We start from the raw sequence: 8537 nt of genomic DNA on the forward strand, positions 1-8537 counted from the left end.
AGGGCTGTCTTTGGGTTGAAAGGCAGCTCCAACTTTCTGAAGGTCCCAGAGCAGCATACTGATGAGTCCTTTGCATATCTTCACGTGTTGAGCCATTTTGATAAAAATGGTGTGACCTTGAGTCCATCGCCATTTTCTTAGCCCTCAATTTGCTCAGTTATTGGGTCAGATATGCTATAAGTTCAATGCCAGGGCTTCCCAGGTGGAGTTAGTAGTAAAGAACCTGCCTGCCAATGTAGGATACATAAGAGACATGGGTTCAATCCCTGGGTTGGGAAGATCCCTTGGAGGAGGGCATGGCAACCCACTCCAGTATTCTTTCCTGGAGAATTCCATGGACAGAAGAGCCTGGTGGGCTATAGTCCATGGGGTCACAAAGAGTTGGACATGACTGAAGTGACTTAAGCATGCACTCACGCAAGTTCAATGCCTGCTCCCATTGATAGTATTATTGTAATTATCTCAGGTTTATAAGGAATGCTTCTCTATAGTGTTACAATGTGGATTTACAGTATCTGATTTCTAAGTATTGGGCTTTCTGATGGTGAACTTTCGGCTTTCAGTAACTTGTCTGTTCCCTCAGGCAGAAGTTCCTCCACCCACTCCCGTTCCCCATTTCCATGGGGTAATCGACCTGCCTTACTAAATCTGAACTGACAATGCATTTACTTAATCTCTCATCTCACCCAGATTCCTGATGAAGGCAGGAATCCCTCTGGAAGGACATTCCAGTTGGCTGCCTTCTCTTGATAGCGTTAGGGAAGTTCTAAGTGTTTGGAGACCATCCAAAGCTTCATGGTGGTAGCAGGACTCACTCAACCTTTCTTGCTGCTGCTTTGGAATAACATAGGCACTGCTGGTGACTCAGCCCAGTGGCTCTGAGAAGCCAAGTCTGTGTAGCCAAAGCAAGGTCAGGTCATTTCCTCAGAACAGAGTATGCCCCAACAAGCAGAGCAGGTGAGGTAAGCGCCTCTGAAACTCCCAGACAAGAGGCACGGCCTTCTGGTTCCCTCTATCGTTTCTCTGAGTGCTTCCCTTAGTATCACTGGGAGAAACCCGGACTGTTTTATTTACACAGAATACTCCCTGGTGTTCTGAACTCTCTTTGCAGCAACCAACCCCCTCTCCCGCCCCCACACCTTTTAGACATATCCCTTCCACACTGTAGCCATTGAACTCGAACATATCATCAGTTCAGGTGAACAGTTTATACTACAAGTCCAGAGAAGCTCAAAGTCCAGGTAACATAGAGATTAGGTAAATTCCAGGCACAAAGCTGCACATTACTCAATTAGCTTGGCACCAGTTTAAAGCCTTGGGTTCCACTCAACAAACATTAACAGCCCCTTGCTGTTTCCCTCTCCCAGGGGTCCCTCCCCTCATCTCAAACCCTAGTCCTTTGTATTCACTATCCTGTCTTTATTCTTGCTGAGGTTTTTAGCCTTTCATCCAAAGTTATGTTTTGTTTCCCGGGAAAACAAGGGTACATTCTGTCTGGTCAACACATCAGTCCGCTGAGCTTCAGAGCAAACCCTTTTCTTCCTCTGGAAGACCTCATGGACCCTGACTCTGCCTTCTGAAATTGCTCACGGGCCTCTCATGTGTTGGAACAAACCTGGTTATGGAACCAGGTTCATTTGCCCGACACGCATCAAGTCAGATGCTAACATGAAGAGCAGGAATGTATTCATGAGGCAGTCAAGCAAGTCTCAGATCTGCCTCCTCAAAGGAGAGGGGCTTGGGATAGTTACAGATAGAGAAGCAGGGTGCTTTGAGGTTTGGAAAAATGGGATTGGAAGTAAGGAAAAGGTGAAGTCATCAGTGCTCTGTGGAGGCATATCTGAGTTACATGTTTCTTCATGGGACTCATATTCCAAAACTGACGGTGCTGCTATGATCCGAGGGTGGAGTTTTAGCCCTCTGACATCAAAAGGTCATCCACTGGACATTTTCACAGACCCAGACGGAGGGTCAGTGTCCTAACCAGTCTTAACTGGCTGGAACCTGACCTGGACCAGAGCTGACTCCAAGTTCCTGAAAAACAGCGTAAGCAACGGTTACTAAATTGACCCATACGTCAGAGGTATTTTCTATTCAGGGTGGTTAAAGGAGTCTTGTGACATATTGTCTAAGCTACGTGAAGCTTGGAGGGTATGCGATTGGCCAGAACAATTAAAGAGAGCTTAGTCAGTGAAGGCTGGTTACAGGATATTATTTATTAAACAAGTTACAGTTTAAGGGATCCAAATGATGACTACCCCATTTCAGGATTCAGAGCAGCCTCTTTATCTCTACTGAGCTCTGTCTCAGTCTTGATTATCCTGGATCTTCCCAGCCCACTCTGTTTACTATTTTTCTTAGCCTGTGGTCCTATGAAAAGCCCCCGGTTTCCAGCCTTATCCCCTGCATTAGCAGATAGCCCTCTGTTTCCACAGGCACGAGTTTCTGACTGCATCCAGTGGCCATATCCTGCCCTGGCATGTCCTAACAAGGCTGTGTATCTCGCAGCCTCACAGACTGAGGCCTCTGCACATCTTGGCTTCCCATCAATCTGGGTCCTCTAAGACTTTTGAAGAAGAATTAAGAATTTTACTACAGAATTCAGAGGAGAGAGACATGAAAATACGTAACTTTAACACAAAACTTAAAGAACAAGCAAACAATCCATCCATTTATTTATTCACCCCTTCGCTTACCCCTGCAAGAATCATTCATTCATTTGGTTCTATGCCAGATCCATGCCAGGCCCTGAGGAAGCAAAGGGGCCCAGTAACTCAAGTCCCGCAAAGCACACAGATGGGCTTTGGGTTCAACCATGCGGTAAGTGATCCTTTAGAGGGAAAAGCAGCATGTTTCCAGTGGGGAGAATAAGGAATTCTGTCTAAAGGGAATATTTGAAGACACATTTTAAAAAAGAAAAAAAAAAAAAAAAGCATGTTGCAACTGAATGATGGGAAAGGGAGGGGTGAAATTATACATACAATCTTTCAAAAATTTTCCTAAATGTCCACATGCATTACTCTGTAAGTTAAGAAAAAAGGCATTGTTTACAAATTAAGATTAAAGTCAACCCTTAATCAACCATTAATGTCATGGGGAGAGGCTGGGTTTTAGCCTCCTGCTCTATTATGTCTTTACATTCCTCAATAGTCTAATTCCTTTATTCATCCTCTCCTTTATCACCCATTTTCTGTCATTTCCTTTCATGTGTTTGGCTAAGTCAGTTAATATTTGCTGAGTATTCATGTGCTCCACTTTACTCCCCAGATTCTCTGAATTGGACTGGAGCAACACGACGGTGAGCAGAAGTAACATGTCCCGTCCAGGGTGAGTCACTTAAAAGCCAGGGCGCCTTTCCCTTCTGTCTCTTACCAGGTAGCCTCGGGAGCCATGTGTACGCAGAACATACCATGAGGTGATGAGAGCCTGTTTTCCTGAATTTCTGGGAAGAGGTGATTCCCCTCCAGCGGACTTTGGACTTGGTGTCTGTGAGCAACAAGTTTTCACTCTGTGGAGCCCTGTGGCTTGGGAGCGCATTCACTACCACAGCACGGTCTAGCCTAACCTGAGCAACATGAGTGACTCTATCTCCATCCACTGCCTTCTGAATATGAAGATTATTTCTGTAGACACGTTGTATGGCTTAGTGTCGTGACCAGATATAAAATTCGTCTTCCACTCTTTCCTTCTGGCTGCATTTCTTTTGCTTCTTTTCTCTGTAAATGGGTTTGAGTTGGCTGCTCCCCCAAGTCAGTCAGTCAGTCAACCAAGATGTGGATTTTAATTCACTTGTGCAAATACATGCACCCTACCCTGAAGTGCTGCTCCAGGTAAAACTGAACAAAGATATTTTAGGTCAGTTCGCTCTGCCTGTGTGAACCCAGGGTCCTTGTCTGCTGTGGACTATCACTCCTCAGCCCCAGCCCAGTGAGAAGTCTCCTGGGAAGACAACGGAATGCAGTTCAGCCTCAGGAGGAGTGCCCAAGTACGACAGCTCAAAGACGGCAGGTGACGCGGGTTAGCTCTCACACCTGTCCCCTGCCTGCTCCTGCCCATCCTGGTCCACACACCAGCTTCACACTGAAATTCCCTGGAGCTAATTGAAATGCCCTGAAGAACCTCTGTTGGAAGTGATTCCAATGCTGCATGGTTTCTCTACCGATGGTTTCTTCGTCCACATTTTTCAGTTGTATGTATGCATACATGTATGTATGCACGCATGCTAAGTCACTTCAGTCATATCTACCTCTTTGTGACCCCATGGACTGCAGTCTGCCAGGCTCCTCTGTCCATGGGATTCTCCAGATGAGAATACTGGAGGAGGTTTCCATGTCCACCTCCAGGGCATCTTCCTGATCTGGGTATCAAACCCGCATCTCTTATATCTCTGCATTGGCAGGTGGGTTCTTTACTACTGGTGCCACCTGGGAAGCCCGTAGGTATGTATGAATATATATAAACACTTTTTACAGTAAGTTTCTTTGTCATGAAAGGATAGGTTAAATCACCTCATTGACCTTGCTAAATATTTGCTGCAATGTACAGAATTTTACCAGATAATACCTATCATAACATCAGGACTAACCCTCTGAGTTTATATTAAATAAATGCTTTATTTGCCTTTGAGTAGTCATAATAAATCATATCATACAATGAAATGTGTATCACTGCTTAATAAATGAGTCATTTTTCCCATTTCACTTGTTCTTGCCCAGTTTCCAGCATGATCTGGTGCTTAAAATTCAAGTGGAGGGGAGAGAGACCTAAATTGGGAGATTGGGATTGACATATACACACTATCCTATATAAAATAGATAACTATTAATAATAAGGACCTACTGTACAGCAACAGGGAACTCTACTCCGTAATGCCTTATATGAGAATTTTTTAAAGTGGATAGATGTATATGTATAAGTGATTCACTTTGCTGTACACCTGAAGCTAACTCAAAATGTCAATCAACTATATGCCAATAAATTAATAACAAAAAAAAAACCCCTCAAGGTGAAAGTAATTCATGACTGTAAATGCATGGCCAACTATTCATGAGCTACTTCTTAAAGATATTTTCCTCCAATCAAAAATTATTTAAATCAAGGGAACTTCCCTGGTGGTGCAATGGCTAAGAATCTACCTGTCAGTGCTGGGGACACAGGTTTGATTCTTGGTCGGGGAAGATTCCACATGCCATGGAGCAACTAAGCCCATGGGCCACAACCACTGAGCCCAAGTGCCCTAGGGCCGTGCTCTGCAACGAGAAGCTACTGCAGTGAGAAGCCCTTGTGCTGCAAGGAAGAGTAACCCCTGCTCGCTGCAACTAGAGAAAGCAGGCATAACGCAGCAAAGAACCGGCACAGCCAAAATAATAAATAAGCATTAAAATTTTTTTAAATTATTTAAGTCAAGGGAAAACCCTTTGACAAGTTCTTCCCTCGTATAGTTAACTTTTGTCACAGGGCTTCTTTTTTATTCTCTTTTGGCCATTAAGTTTTCCCTTTAAAGTGCATTAGTTTCTATAGAAACAAGAATGTCACTAACGTGGGAAAAGCTTAGATATGTCCAGACAAATGTAATATACAGTAAATTCCTGCAGTGTTTCAAAATGTAGCTCCTGGTTTGGTTTGGTTTGGTTGATCAAAGGATTTCTAGAAGGTCATTGTCACTACATCTCTGATGTAAAAAAATTTATTTGACAGACTACACACTCACCTTTGGGTCTATCCCTAACCTATTTTACAGGTTGATGAAATATTTCCTGAGACCTAAAACTTTTTCTTAAATTTTGCTGCATTGCTTATTTTGAAAAACGGCAGCTGAATTAGAGGATTGTTTATTCCTAGAGCAAAATGCAATTGCAGGTATTCTAGCCTCACCTGTGTTTGTTTTATTAGCCTCCAAACATTGTTTTTAAATAGTCACTGAGATTATCTCTAAAGAGTCCCAACTCAGGGCCTGTCAGAGGTGAGTGACAAGAATACAGATGAGAGAATGCAGAGATAACTTGACCTACTATCTTTCTCTATGGCTTCTGAACAAATGAAATCGATACCGCCCATCCAATCTTCAGAGGAATTAGACTTCCCCGAAGCTTAGATCTAGGATGGCTCTGGGTCCTAAGTAAGCTCCCTTAGCTGACCTGAAGCAGAAGACCCTGTGCCATTCTAAATGATAACTTATACACAATCTGCCTTTATTGCTATTTGCTAAGCAAGATTATAATTTATTCATTTGTTTGTCAAGTATTTACCAAGTGTTTACTACTTATTAGGAACTGTTCTAGGTGTTGGCAATACAACAATGATTAAAAGAGGTTAAAATCCATAAGCCCATAGAGTTTACAATACTGCATATATATCCCTGGATAAAATAAGTAAAATGAAATATGTTGGTGACAGCTGTGGATGAGAATTAAAGAATGGACATTGTTAGAGAACGTAGCAAAGGATGTTGTAACTTTAGATAGGATGGTTAGAGTGTGCCTGTGCGTGCTCAGTCACTTCAGTTGTATCCTACTCTTTGCAACCCTGTGAACTATAGCCAGGCTCCTCTGTGCATGGGATTCTCCAGGCAAGAATACTAGAGTGGGTTGCTGTGCCCTCCTCCAGGGGATCTTCCCAACACAGGGATTGAACCTGGGTCTCCTGAACTGCAGGAAGATTCTTTACCACTGGGGAGGCCCCATGGTTAGGGTACTTATCTTTATTATGTAACATCCTTCAGGGTGAAAAGGATACCAGGGTTTGTATCCAGAAGAACTTCTGTATACGCATTTCACTGGGTTTCACAAATTCTACTACCAAGATACTTCATTATAAATTGATGGCTTTCTCTAGTTTTGATTTTTCTAATTTTTCTGTTTTTAATTCTTGTGAAGTATAGATAAAACAAAGATATTTTCAGTCTGTATGAAACTTTCAATGTGGTATAACCAATCAATTGCTCACTCATTTTACAAACTTACTGAATACCTGCTATGTGGCAGACATCATTACAACATATTGATGATGATACTTTCAGTTGCATGGAAAAATAAACGTGACTCAAAACAGCAATGTCAAACAAGGAACCTATTCTCTTGCCATCTATTTTTCTACTCTAATTTCTGTCATTTCTTCATCATCCACTACTGGTCCAATGATGGCTGCCCAGAGAAAATTTCATTGCCTCATAATGCCCAGCAAAAATTTGAAAGAATCATTGTGATTGAGCCAACTTGGGTCACATGTTCACTTGTGAGCCAGTACCGTGACCAGAGGAAGGAGCACAGTGGCTGGCTTAGCCCAGGTCACATGTGTCTCCCCTCGAACCACAGTTCGTAGTTAGCCTCTCTGGTACACATGATCTATAAATGGTAAATAGACCATACTGAGAAGAAAGGACTTGGGAATAAATGCCAAGGCCATAGTATTCACTACATCCAAATTAAAGATTTAAAGATGAATGAAACTGGCATAGTTCCTGCTTTCAAATAATTAAAAAAAAATTTTCCAAACCATTTATTCATGTTGCTCTTTTCATTCTTCTAATTCATTTTTGAATTCAATATGAGTATAGTTTGAGATAGGTAATAAGTATTTAATAAACACATAAATAAGAACATATGCACATGGTGTGTCTTCCCGTCCAGAATCCAAGGCATACGTGCAGCTAGCTCTGTGTGACCTGGCTCCCTGAAGCCTGCCTACGGGGATGTAAGAAAGCACTGGACCATCATCAGGGAAATGCACATCAAAACCACAATGAGATTATTACCTCCTGCCTGACAGAATGGCTCTGATCAAAAAAAATAACAAGTGTTGGCCAGGATGTGGAAAAAAAGGGAATTCCTGTGCTTTATGGGTGGACATGCAAATTGGTGCAGTCACTCTGGAAAACAGTGTGACGCTTCCTCAACAAATTAAAAATAGAACTACCATACCATCCATCAATTTCATTTCTGGGTATTTATTCAAAGAAAACAAAAACACTAATCAAAAAGATGTATGTACCCCCATATCCACTGCAGCATTATTTGCTATAGCCAATATATGGAAACAGCGTAGTGTCTATTAATAGATGAATGGATAAGGGTATGTATGCACTTTGTGTATTTATACACACAGACACACATTCTGAGATAGACATAGAGATATGTCTAGATATATCTCTATATAACAGAATATTATTTGGCCATAAAAAAGTGAAATCCTGCCATTTATGACAACATAAGTGAACCTCAACGGCATCATGCTCAGTGAAATCAGAGAAAGACAAAACTGTAAAATCTCACTTATATGTGGAATCTAAAAAAAAATAATAAATAACCAAACTCATAGATACAGAGAACAGATTGGTGGTTGTCAGGCAGAGTGGGGTGGGAAAAATAAGTGAAGGGGGGTCAAAAGGCAAAGCTTCTCTTTATAAAATAAATATGTCCTAGAAATGTAATGAACAGCATAGTGACTACAGGAAATAATACTGTACTGCATATTTGAAAATTGCTAGGAGAGTAGACCCTAAAATTCTCACCACAAAACAACAAAGACCTTCTGTATAA

The sequence above is a fragment of the Bos grunniens genome, chromosome 6 (genome assembly GCF_055505025.1).
Source record: "Bos grunniens cultivar Pamir isolate PY7600 chromosome 6, Bosgru_T2T1.0, whole genome shotgun sequence".
Lineage (NCBI taxonomy): Eukaryota > Metazoa > Chordata > Mammalia > Artiodactyla > Bovidae > Bos > Bos grunniens.